Source organism: Anoplopoma fimbria, chromosome 22 (genome assembly GCF_027596085.1).
Source record: "Anoplopoma fimbria isolate UVic2021 breed Golden Eagle Sablefish chromosome 22, Afim_UVic_2022, whole genome shotgun sequence".
Lineage (NCBI taxonomy): Eukaryota > Metazoa > Chordata > Actinopteri > Perciformes > Anoplopomatidae > Anoplopoma > Anoplopoma fimbria.
The window spans coordinates 110,833-126,756 of NC_072470.1; positions in this window are offsets into that span (position 1 = coordinate 110,833).

The following is a 15,924-nucleotide window of genomic DNA, read 5'->3' on the forward strand; positions in this document are numbered from 1 at the left end:
ATATACCAAATACCATATACCAAATACCATATACCATATTCCATATACCAAATACCATATACCATTTACCATATACCATATAACATATACCATATACCATATACCATATACAAAATACCATATACCATATACCATATACCAAATACCATATACCATATACCAAATACCATATACCAAACACCATATCATATACCATATACCATATACCATATACCAAATACCATATACCATATACCAAATACCATATACCATATACAAAATACCATATAAATATACCATATACCAAATACCATATACCGTATACCAAATACCATATACCAAATACCATATCGCAAATACCATATACCAAATACCATATACCATATACCAAATACTATATACCATATACCATATACCATATACCATATACCATATACCATATACCATATACCATATACCAAATACAAATACCATATACCAAATACCAAATACCATATACCAAATACCATATACAAAATACCATATACCAAATACCATATACCATATACCATATACCATATACCAAATACCATATACCATATACCAAATACCATATACCATATACCAAATACCATATACCATATACTAAATACCATATACTATATACCAAATACCATATACCATATACCATATACCATATACCATATACCTTATACCAAATACCATATACCATATACCATATACCATATACCAAATACCATATACCAAATACCATATACCAAATACCATATTCCATATACAAAATACCATATACCATATACCATATACCAAATACCAAATACCATATACCAAATACCATATACCAAATACCATATACCAAATACCATATACCATATACCATATTCGAATACCAAATACCATATACAAAATACCATATACCATATACCAAATACCAAATACCATATACCAAATACCAAATACCATATCCATATACCAAATACCATATACCATATACCAAATACCATATACCATATACCAAATACTAAATACCATATACCATATACCAAATACCATATACCATGTACCATATACCATATACCAAATACCATATACCATATACCATATATACAAAATACCATATACCATATACCATATACCATATACCATATACCATATACAAAAAATACCATATACCATATACCATAAACCATATACCATATACCAAATACCATATACCATATAACATATACCATATTCCATATACCATATACAAAATACCATATACTATATACCATATACCAAATACCATATTCCATATACCAAATACCATATACCAAACACCATATACCATATAACATATACCATATTCCATATACCATATACAAAATACCATATACTATATACCATATACCAAATACCATATTCCATATACCAAATACCATATACCAAACACCATATACCATATAACATATACCATATTCCATATACCAAATACCATATACCAAACACCATATACCAAATACCATATTCCATATACAAAATACCATATACCATATACCATATACCAAATACCATATACCATATACCAAATACCATATACCATATACCATATACCATATTCCAAATACTATATACCATATTCCGAATACCAAATACCATATACCATATACCAAATACCATATACCATATACCATATACCATATACCAAATACCAAATACCATATACCAAATACCAAATACCATATACCAAATACCATATTCAAAATACCATATACCAAATACCATATACCATATACTATATACCAAATACCAAATACCATATACCATATACCATATACAAAATACCATATACCATATACTATATACCAAATACCAAATACCATATACTATATACCAAATACCAAATACCATATACCATATACCATTTACCATATACCTTATACCAAACACCATATACCATATAACATATACCATATACCAAATACCAAATACCAAATCCATATACCAAATACCATATTCCATATACAAAATACCATATACCATATACCGCATACTAAATACCATATACCATATACCAAATGCCATATACCAAATACCATATACCAAATACCATATACCATTACATATACCAATACCAAATACCATATACCAAATACCATATACCATATACCAAATACCATATACCATATACCATATACCATATACCAAATACCAAATACCAAATACCATATACCATATACCATATACCATATACCATATACCATATACCATATACCATATTCCAAATACTATATACCATATACCAAACACCATAAACTATATACCATATACCAAATGCCATATACCATATTCCAAATACCATATACCATATACCAAATACCATATACCAAATACCATATACCATATACCATATACCATATACCATATACCAAATACCATATACTATTTACCAAATACCATATACCATATACCATATACCATATACCATATACAAAAAACCATATACCATATACCATATACCAAATACCAAATACCATATACCATATACCAAATACCATATACCATATACCATATACCAAATATCATATACCATATTCCAAATACTATATACCATATACCATATACCATATACTATATACCATATACCAAATACCATATACCATATACCATATACCAAATACCATACACCAAATACCATATTCCATATTCAAAATACCATATACCATATACCAATATACCATATACCATTTACCATATACCAAATACCATATACCATATTCCAAATACTATATACCATATACCAAACACCATATACCATATACCATATACCATATACCAAATACCATATACCATATACCATATACCATATACTATATACCAAATACCAAATACCATATACCATATATCATATACCATATACCATATACTATATACCAAATACCAAATACCATATACCATATACCATATACCAAATACCATATACCATATACCATATACCATATACCAAATACCATATACCATATACCATATACCATATACCAAATACCATATACTATATACCAAATACCAAATACCATATACCATATACCATATACCAAATACCATATAATATACCATATACCAAATACCATATACCATATACCATATACCATATACCAAATACCATATACCATATTCCAAATACCATATACCAAATACCATATACCAAATACCATATACCATATACCATATACCATATACCATATACCATATACCAAATACCAAATACCATATACCATATACCATATACCAAATACCATATACCATATACCATATACCAAATACCATATACCAAATGCCATATACCATATACCAAATACCATATACCATATACCAAATACCATATACCATATACCAAATACCATATACCATATACCATATACCAAATACCAAATACCATATACCAAATACCATATACCATATACCATATACCATATACAAAAAACCATCTACCATATACCATATACCATATACCAAATACCATATACCATATACAAAATACCATATAACATATACCATATTCCATATACCATATACAAAATACCATATACCATATACCATATATCAAATACCATATACTATATACCAAATACCATATATCAAATACCATATACCATATACCAAATACCATATACCATATACCATATACCAAATACCAAATACCATATTCCATATACCAAATACCATATACCAAACACCATATACCATATACCATATACCAAATACCAAATACCATATTCCATATACCAAATACCATATACCATATACCATATACCATATACTATATACCAAATACCAAATACCATATACCATATATCATATACCATATACTATATACCAAATACCAAATACCATATACCATATACCATATACAAAAATACCATATACCATATACCATATACCATATACCAAACACCATATACCATATACCATATATCATATACCAAATACCATATTCCATATTCAAATACCATATACCAAATGCCATATACCAAATACCATATACCATATACCATATACCATATACCAAATACCAAATACCATATACCATGTACCATATTCCGAATACCATATACCATATACCATATACCAAATACCATATAGCAAATACCATATACCATATTCCATATACCATATACAAAATACCATATACCATATACCATATACTATATACCAAATACCAAATACCATATACCATATATCATATACCATATACTATATACCAAATACCAAATACCATATACCATATACCATATACCAAATACCATATACCATATACCATATACCATATACCAAACACCATATACCATATACCATATACCATATACCAAATACCATATTCCATATTCAAAATACCATATACCAAATGCCATATACCAAATACCATATACCATATACCATATACCATATACCAAATACCATATACCATATACCATATACCAAATACCATATACCAAATGCCATATACCATATTCCAAATACTATATACCATATACCAAACACCATATACCATATACCAAATACCATATACCATATACAAAATACAAAATACCAAATACCATATACCAAATACCATATCCCATATACCATATACCATATACAAAATACCATATACCATATACCATATACCAAATACCAAATACCATATACAAAATACCATATAACATATACCATATTCCATATACCATAACAAAATACCATATACCATATACCATGTACCAAATACCATATTCCATATACCAAATACCATATACCAAACACCATATACCATATAACATATACCATATACCAAATACCAAATACCAAATCCATATACCAAATACCATATTCCATATACAAAATACCATATACCATATACCATATACCATATACCATATACCATATACCATATACCGTATACCATATACCATATACCAAATACCATATACCATATACCATATACCATATACCATATACCATATACCATATACCAAATACCATATACCATATACCATATACCATATACCAAATACCATATACCATATACCATATACCATATACCATATTCCAAATACTATATACCATATACCAAATACCATATACCATATACCATATACCATATACCATATACCAAATACCATATACCATATACCATATACCAAATACCAAATACCATATACCATATACCAAATACCATATACCAAATACCATACACAATATACCATATACCATATACCAAATACCATATACCATATACCATATACTATATACCAAATACCAAATACCATATACCAAATACCATATACTATATACCAAATACCATATACCATATACCAAATACCATATACCATATACCAAATACCATATACCATATACCATATACCAAATACCATATACCAAATACCAAATACCATATACCATATACCATATACCATATACCATATACCAAATACCATATACCATATACTATATACCAAATACCATATACCATATACCAAATACCATATACCTTATACCAAATACCATATACCAAATACCATATACATATACCATATACCAAATACCATATACCATATACCAAATACCATATACCATATACCATATACCAAATACCATATACCATATACCATATACCATATACCAAATACCATATACCATATACCATATACCAAATACCATATACCATATACCATATACCAAATACCAAATACCATATACCAAATACCATATACCATATACCATATACCAAATACCATATACCATATACCAAATACCATATACCATATACCATATACCAAATACCATATACCATATCCAAATACCATATACCATATACCATATACCAAATACCATATACCATATACCATATACCAAATACCAAATACCATATACCAAATACCATATACCATATACCATATACAAAATACCAAATACCATATACCATATACCAAATACCATATACCATATACCATATACCAAATACCATATACCATATTCCATATACCAAATACCATATACCATATACTATATACCAAATACCAAATACCATATACCATATACCATATACCATATACCAAATACCATATACCATATACCATATACCAAATACCATATACCATATACCAAATACCATATACCAAATGCCATATACCAAATACCATATACCATATACCAAATACCATATACCATATACCATATACCAAATACCATATACCATATACTATATACCAAATACCAAATACCAAATACCATATACAAATACCATATACCATATACTATATACCAAATACCATATACCATATACCATATACTATATACCAAATACCATATACCATATACCAAATACCATATACCATATACCATATACCATATACCATATACTATATACCAAATACCATATACCATATACCATATACTATATACCAAATACCATATACCATATACCATATACCATATACCAAATACCATATACCATATACCAAATACATATACCATATACCATATACCATATACCATATACCATATACCAAATACCATATACCATATACCAAATACCATATACCATATACCAAATACCATATACCATATACCATATACCATATACCTATATACCAAATACCAAATACCATATACCATATACTATATACCAAATACCATATACCATATACCATATACCAAATACCATATACCATATACCATATACCAAATACCATATACCATATACTATATACCAAATACCAAATACCATATACCATATACCAAATACCATATACCATATACCAAATACCATATACCAAATACCATATACCAAATACCATATACCATATACCAAATACCATATACCATATACCATATACCAAATACCAAATACCATATACCAAATACCATATACAATATACCAAATACCATATACTATATACCAAATACCATATACCATATACCATATACCATATACCATATACCATATACAAAATACCATATACCATATACCATATACCAAATACCATATTCCATATACCATATACCATATACCAAATACCATATATACCTATATAACATATACAATATACCATATACCATATACCAAATACCATATACCATATGCCATATATCAAATACCATATTCCATATACCAAATACCATATACCATATACCATATACCATATACATATACCATATACCAAATACCATATTCCAAATACCATATACCATATTCCATATACAAAATACCATATACCATATACCATATACCATATACCATATACCATATACCATATACCAAATACCATATACCATATACCATATACCATATACCAAATACTATATACCATATACCATATACCATATACCATATACCATATACCAATTACCATATACCATATACCAAATACCATATACCATATACCAAATACCATATACCAAATACCATATAAATACCATATACCAAATACCATATACCAAATACCATATACCAAATACCAAATACCATATACCATATACCAAATACCATATACCAAATACCATACACCATATACCATATACAAAATACCATATACCATATACCAAATACCATATTCCATATACCATATACCATATACCAAATACCATATACCATATACCATATACCATATACCATATACCAAATACCATATACCATATACCAAATACCATATACCAAATACCAAATACCAAATACCATATACCAAATACCATATACCATATACCAAATACCATATACCATATACCATATACCATATACCATATACCATATACCAAATACCATATACCATATACCATATACCAAATACCATATACCATATACCATATACCATATACCAAATACCATATACCAAATACCATATACCATATACCATATACCATATACCATATACCAAATACCAAATACCAAATACCATATACCAAATACCATATACCATATACCAAATACCATATACCATATACCATATACCAAATACCATATACCATATACCAAATACCATATACCAAATACCATATACCATATACCAAATACCATATACCATATACCATATACCAAATACCATATACCATATACCAAATACCATATACCATATACCAAATACCATATACCAAATACCATATACCATATACCATATACCATATACCAAATACCATATACCATATACCAAATACCATATACCATATACCATATACCATATACCATATACCATATACAAAATACCATATACCATATACCATATACCAAATACCATATACCATATACCAAATACCATATACCAAATACCATATACCATATACCATATACCATATACCATATACCATATACCAAATACCATATACCATATACCATATACCAAATACCATATACCATATACCAAATACCATATACCATATACCATATACCATATACCATATACCATATACCAAATACCAAATACCATATACCATATACCAAATACCATATACCATATACCAAATACCATATACCATATACCATATACCAAATACCATATACCATATACCAAATACCATATACCATATACCATATACCATATACCATATACCAAATACCATATACCATATACCATATACCAAATACCATATACCATATACCATATACCAAATACCATATACCATATACCAAATACCATATACCATATACCAAATACCAAATACCATATACCAAATACCATATACCATATACCAAATACCATATACCAAATACCATATACCAAATACCATATACCATATACCATATACCATATACCAAATACCATATACCATATACCATATACCAAATACCATATACCATATACTATATACCAAATACCATATACCATATACCATATACCAAATACCAAATACCATATACCATATACCATATACCATATACCTTATACCAAATACCATATACCATATACCATATACCATATACCATATACCAAATACCAAATCCATATACCAAATACCATATTCCATATACAAAATACCATATACCATATACCATATACCAAATACCATATACCATATACCAAATACCATATACCAAATACCATATACCAAATACCATATACCATATACCATATACCAAATACCATATACCAAATACCATATACCATATACCATATACCAAATACCATATACCATATACCATATACCATATACCAAATACCATATGCCATATTCCAAATACCATATACCATATACCATATACCATATACCATATACCATATTCCAAAATATACCATATACCAAATACCAAAAACCATATACCATATACCAAATACCATATACCATATACCAAATACCATATACCATATACCAAATACCATATACCATATACCAAATACCAAATACCATATACCATATACCAAATACCATATACCATATACCATATACCATATACCATATACCATATACCAAATACCATATACCATATACCAAATACCATATACCATATACCAAATACCATATACCATATACCAAATACCATATACCATATACCATATACCATATACCATATACCATATACCATATACCAAATACCATATACCATATACCAAATACCATATACCATATACCAAATACCATATACCATATACCATATACCATATACCATATACCAAATACCATATACCATATTCCATATACCATATACCAAATACCATATACCATATACCATATACCAAATACCATATACCATATACCATATACCATATACCATATACCATATACCATATACTATATACCATATACCATATACCATATACCATATACCAAATACCATATACCATATACCATATACCATATACCAAATACCATATACCATATACCATATACCAAATACCAAATACCATATTCCATATACAAAATACCATATACCATATACCATATACCATATACCATATAAAAAATACCATATACCATATACCATATACCAAATACCATATACCATATACCATATACCATATACCAAATACCATATACCATATACCATATACCAAATACCATATACCAAATACCATATACCATATACCAAATACCATATACCATATACCAAATACCATATACCATATACCATATACCATATACCATATACCATATACCAAATACCAAATACCATATACCATATACCATATACCATATACCATATACCATATACCATATACCATATACCAAATACCATATACCATATACCATATACCAAATACCATATACCAAATACCATATTCCATATTCCATATACCATATACCATATACCAAATACCATATACCATATACCATATACCATATACCATTTACCATATACCATATACCAAATACCATATACCAAATACCATATACCATATACCATATACCATATACCAAATACCATATACCATATACCAAATACCATATACCATATACCATATACCATATACCATATACCAAATACCATATACCATATACCATATACCATATACCATATACCATATACCATATACCATATACCAAATACCATATACCATATACCATATTCCAAATACCATATACCATATACCAAATACCATATACCATATACCATATACCATATACCATATACCAAATACCATATACCATATACCAAATACCATATACCAAATACCATATACAAATACCATATACAAATACCATATACCCTATACCATATACCATATTCCAAATACCATATACCATATCGCAAATACCATATACCAAATACCAAATACCATATAATATACCAAATACCATATACCAAATACCATATACCATATACCAAATACCATATACCAAATACCATATACCATATACCATATACCATATACCAAATACCAAATAACATATACCATATACCAAATACCATATGCCATATACCATATACTATATACCAAATACCATATACCAAATACCATATACCATATACCATATACCATATACCAATATACCATATACCATATACCATATACCATATACCATATACCATATACCATATACCATATACCATATACCAAATACCAAATACCATATACCATATACCATATACCAAATACCATATACCATATACCATATACCATATACCATATACCAAATACCATATACCATATACAAAAAACCATATACCATATACCATATACCAAATACCAAATACCAAATACCATATACCAAATACCATATACCAATATACCATATACCAAATACCATATACCATATTCCAAATACTATATACCATATACCAAACACCATATACCATATACCAAATACCATATACCATATACAAAATACAAAATACCAAATACCATATACCAAATACCATATCCCATATACCATATACCATATACAAAATACCATATACCATATACCATATACCATATACCAATATACCATATACCAAATACCATATACCATATACCATATACCATATACCATATACCAAATACCATATACCATATACCATATACCAAATACCATATACCATATACCAAATACCATATACCAAATACCATATACCATATACCATATACCATATACCAAATACCATATACCAAATACCATATACCATATACCATATACCATATACCAAATACCATATACCATATTCCAAATACCATATACCATATACCATATACCAAATACCATATACCATATACCAAATACCATATACCATATACCATATACCATATACCAAATACCAAATACCATATACCATATACCATATACCAAATACCATATACCATATACCATATACCATATACCATATACCATATACCATATACTATATACCATATACCAAATACCATATACCATATACCATATACCATATACCAAATACCATATACCATATACCATATACCATATACCAAATACCATATACCATATACCATATACCATATACCAAATACCAAATACCATATACAAATACCATATACCATATACCAAATACCATATACCATATACCATATACCATATACCATATACCATATACCATATACCAAATACCATATACCATATACCAAATACCATATACCATATACCAAATACCATATACCATATACCAAATACCATATACCATATACCATATACCAAATACCATATACCAAATACCATATACCATATACCATATACCAAATACCATATACCAAATACCATATACCATATACCATATACCATATACCATATACCATATACCATATACCAAATACCATATACCAAATACCAAATACCATATACCATATACCATATACCATATACCATATACCATATACCATATACCAAATACCATATACCATATACCATATACCATATACCATATACCAAATACCATATACCATATACCATATACCAAATACCATATACCATATACCATATACCAAATACCATATACCATATACCATATACCAAATACCATATACCAAATATCATATACCAAATACCATATACCAAATACCATATACCATATACCATATACCATATACCAAATACCATATACCAAATACCATATACCATATACCAAATACCATATACCATATACCATATACCAAATACCATATACCATATACCATATACCATATACCAAATACCATATACCAAATACCATATACCATATACCATATACCAAATACCATATACCATATACCATATACCAAATACCATATACCAATATACCATATACCATATACCATATACCATATACCATATACCATATACCATATACCATATACTATATACCATATACCAAATACCATATACCATATACCATATACCATTTCCCAAATACCATATACCATATACCATATACCAAATACCATATACCATATACCAAATACCATATACCATATACCAAATACCATATACCAAATACCATATACCAAATACCATATACCATATACCATATACCAAATACCATATACCAAATACCATATACCATACCATATACCATATACCATATACCAAATACCATATACCATATACCATATACCATATACCATATTCCAAATACCATATACCATATACCATATACCAAATACCATAAATACCATATACCAAATACCATATACCATATACCATATACCATATACCATATACCATATACCATATACCATATACCATATACCATATACTATATACCATATACCAAATACCAAATACCATATACAAATACCAAATACCATATACCATATACCATATACCATATACCAAATACCAAATACCATATACCAAATGCCATATACCAAATACCATATACCATATACCATATACCATATACCATATACCATATACCAAATACCAAATACCATATACCAAATACCATATACCAAATACCATATACCATATCCCATATACCATATACCATATACCAAATACCATATACCAAATACCATATACCATATACCATATACCATATACCAAATACCATATACCATACCATATACCATATACCAAATACCATATACCAAATACCATATACCATATACCATATACTATATACCATATACCAAATACCATATACCATATACCATATACCAAAATATACCATATACCATATACCATATACCATATACCATATACCATATACCAAATACCATATACCATATACCAAATACCATATACCATATACCATATACCATATACCAAATACCATATACCATATACCATATACCAAATACCATATACCATATACCAAATACCAAATACCATATACCAAATACCATATACCAAATACCAATATACCATATACCATATACCATATACCATATACCATATACCAAATACCAAATAACATATACCAAATAACATATACCATATACCATATACCATATACCATATACCATATACCATATACCATATACCAAATACCATATACCAAATACCATATACCATATACCAAATACCATATACCATATACCAAATACCATATACCATATACCATATACCAAATACCATATACCATATACCATATACCATATACCATATACTATATACCATATACCATATACCATATACCATATACCAAATACCATATACCATATACCATATACCAAATACCATATACCATATACTATATACCAAATACCATATACCATATACCATATACCAAATACCATATACCATATACCAAATACCATATACCAATACCATATACCAAATGCCATATACCATATTCCAAATACCATTTACCATATACCAAATACCATATACCATATACCATATACCAAATACCATATACCATATACCATATACCATATACCATATACCATATACCAAATACCAAATACCAAATACCATATACCATATAACATATACCATATACCAAATACCATATACCATATACCAAATACCAAATAGCATATACCATATACCATATACCATATACCATATACCAAATACCAAATACCATATACCATATACCATATACCATATACCATATACCAAATACCAAATACCAAATACCATATACCATATACCATATACCATATACCAAATACCATATACCATATACCAAATACCATATACCATATACCATATACTATATACCAATTACCATATACCATATACCATATACCAAATACCATATACCAAATACCATATACCAAATACCAAATACCATATACCATATACCATATACCATATACCATATACCATATACCATATACCATATACCATATACCAAATACCATATACCATATACCAAATACCAAATAGCATATACCATATACCATATACCATATACCAAATACCAAATACCATATATTTACCATATACCATTTACCATACTATACTAAACTATTGTATACATACTATACTATACTATACTAGTACTGATACTATACTAGTACTGATACTATACTATACTAGTACTGATACTATACTATACTAGTACTGATACTATACTAGTACTGATACTATACTATACTATACTAGTACTGATACTATACTATACTATACTAGTACTGATACTATACTAGTACTGATACTATGCTATACTAGTACTGATACTATACTAGTACTGATACTATACTAGTACTGACACAGTTAGACGTTTCAGGAGGTTAAACACATGAGGACTGATCTGCTGAATTCCTGACATTCTCTAATACAGTTAAGGAAGTACAACAACACACACACACACACACACACACACACACACACACACACACACACACACACACACACACACACACACACACTAAAGAGTAATGAGTGTATTGTGTTTGAATGAATTCCATGATGTGAGCTCCTCTTCCTGTTTCCACCTTGTTGTTCTCTGACCTGCTGCAGAACGGTTCTGTGTTCTCTGTTCTAGATCAATATAACAAACGTTTTATATATATATATGTATATATATATAGATATATATATATACATATATATACATATATACATATATATATATGTATATATATAAACTCAGAGTCATCCCAGATAAGTATGACCTGGTTCTGGTTCTGCAGGTTTAGGGTCTATAACATTCTTCCTAGATCCTGAACAGCCCAGTGGAACCTGAATCCAAAAGGTTCTTCATCGTCTGACACAACAGGAGAACATATGAGAACATATGAGAACATATGAGAACATATGAGAACATATAGTTTACTTTGTTGTTCCTGTGAATCCTGAACTACGAGAACAACAAACCTGAGGACACCAAGACTTCATGCTCCCTCACTTCCAAGCTCCCTAGCTTCCTAGCTTCCTCTCTCCTCCTGTGAGCTGAAATACCTCAACTCTTCTTCTAACAAACAAACAAACAAACAAACAACCAAACAACCAAACAAACAACCAAACAACCAAACAAACAAACAAACAAACAAACAAACAAACAAACAAACAAACAAACAAACAAACAAACAAACAAACAAACAACCAACCAAACAAACAAACAAACAAACAAACAAACAAACAAACAAACAAACAAACAAACAAACAAACAAACAACCAAACAAACAAACAAAC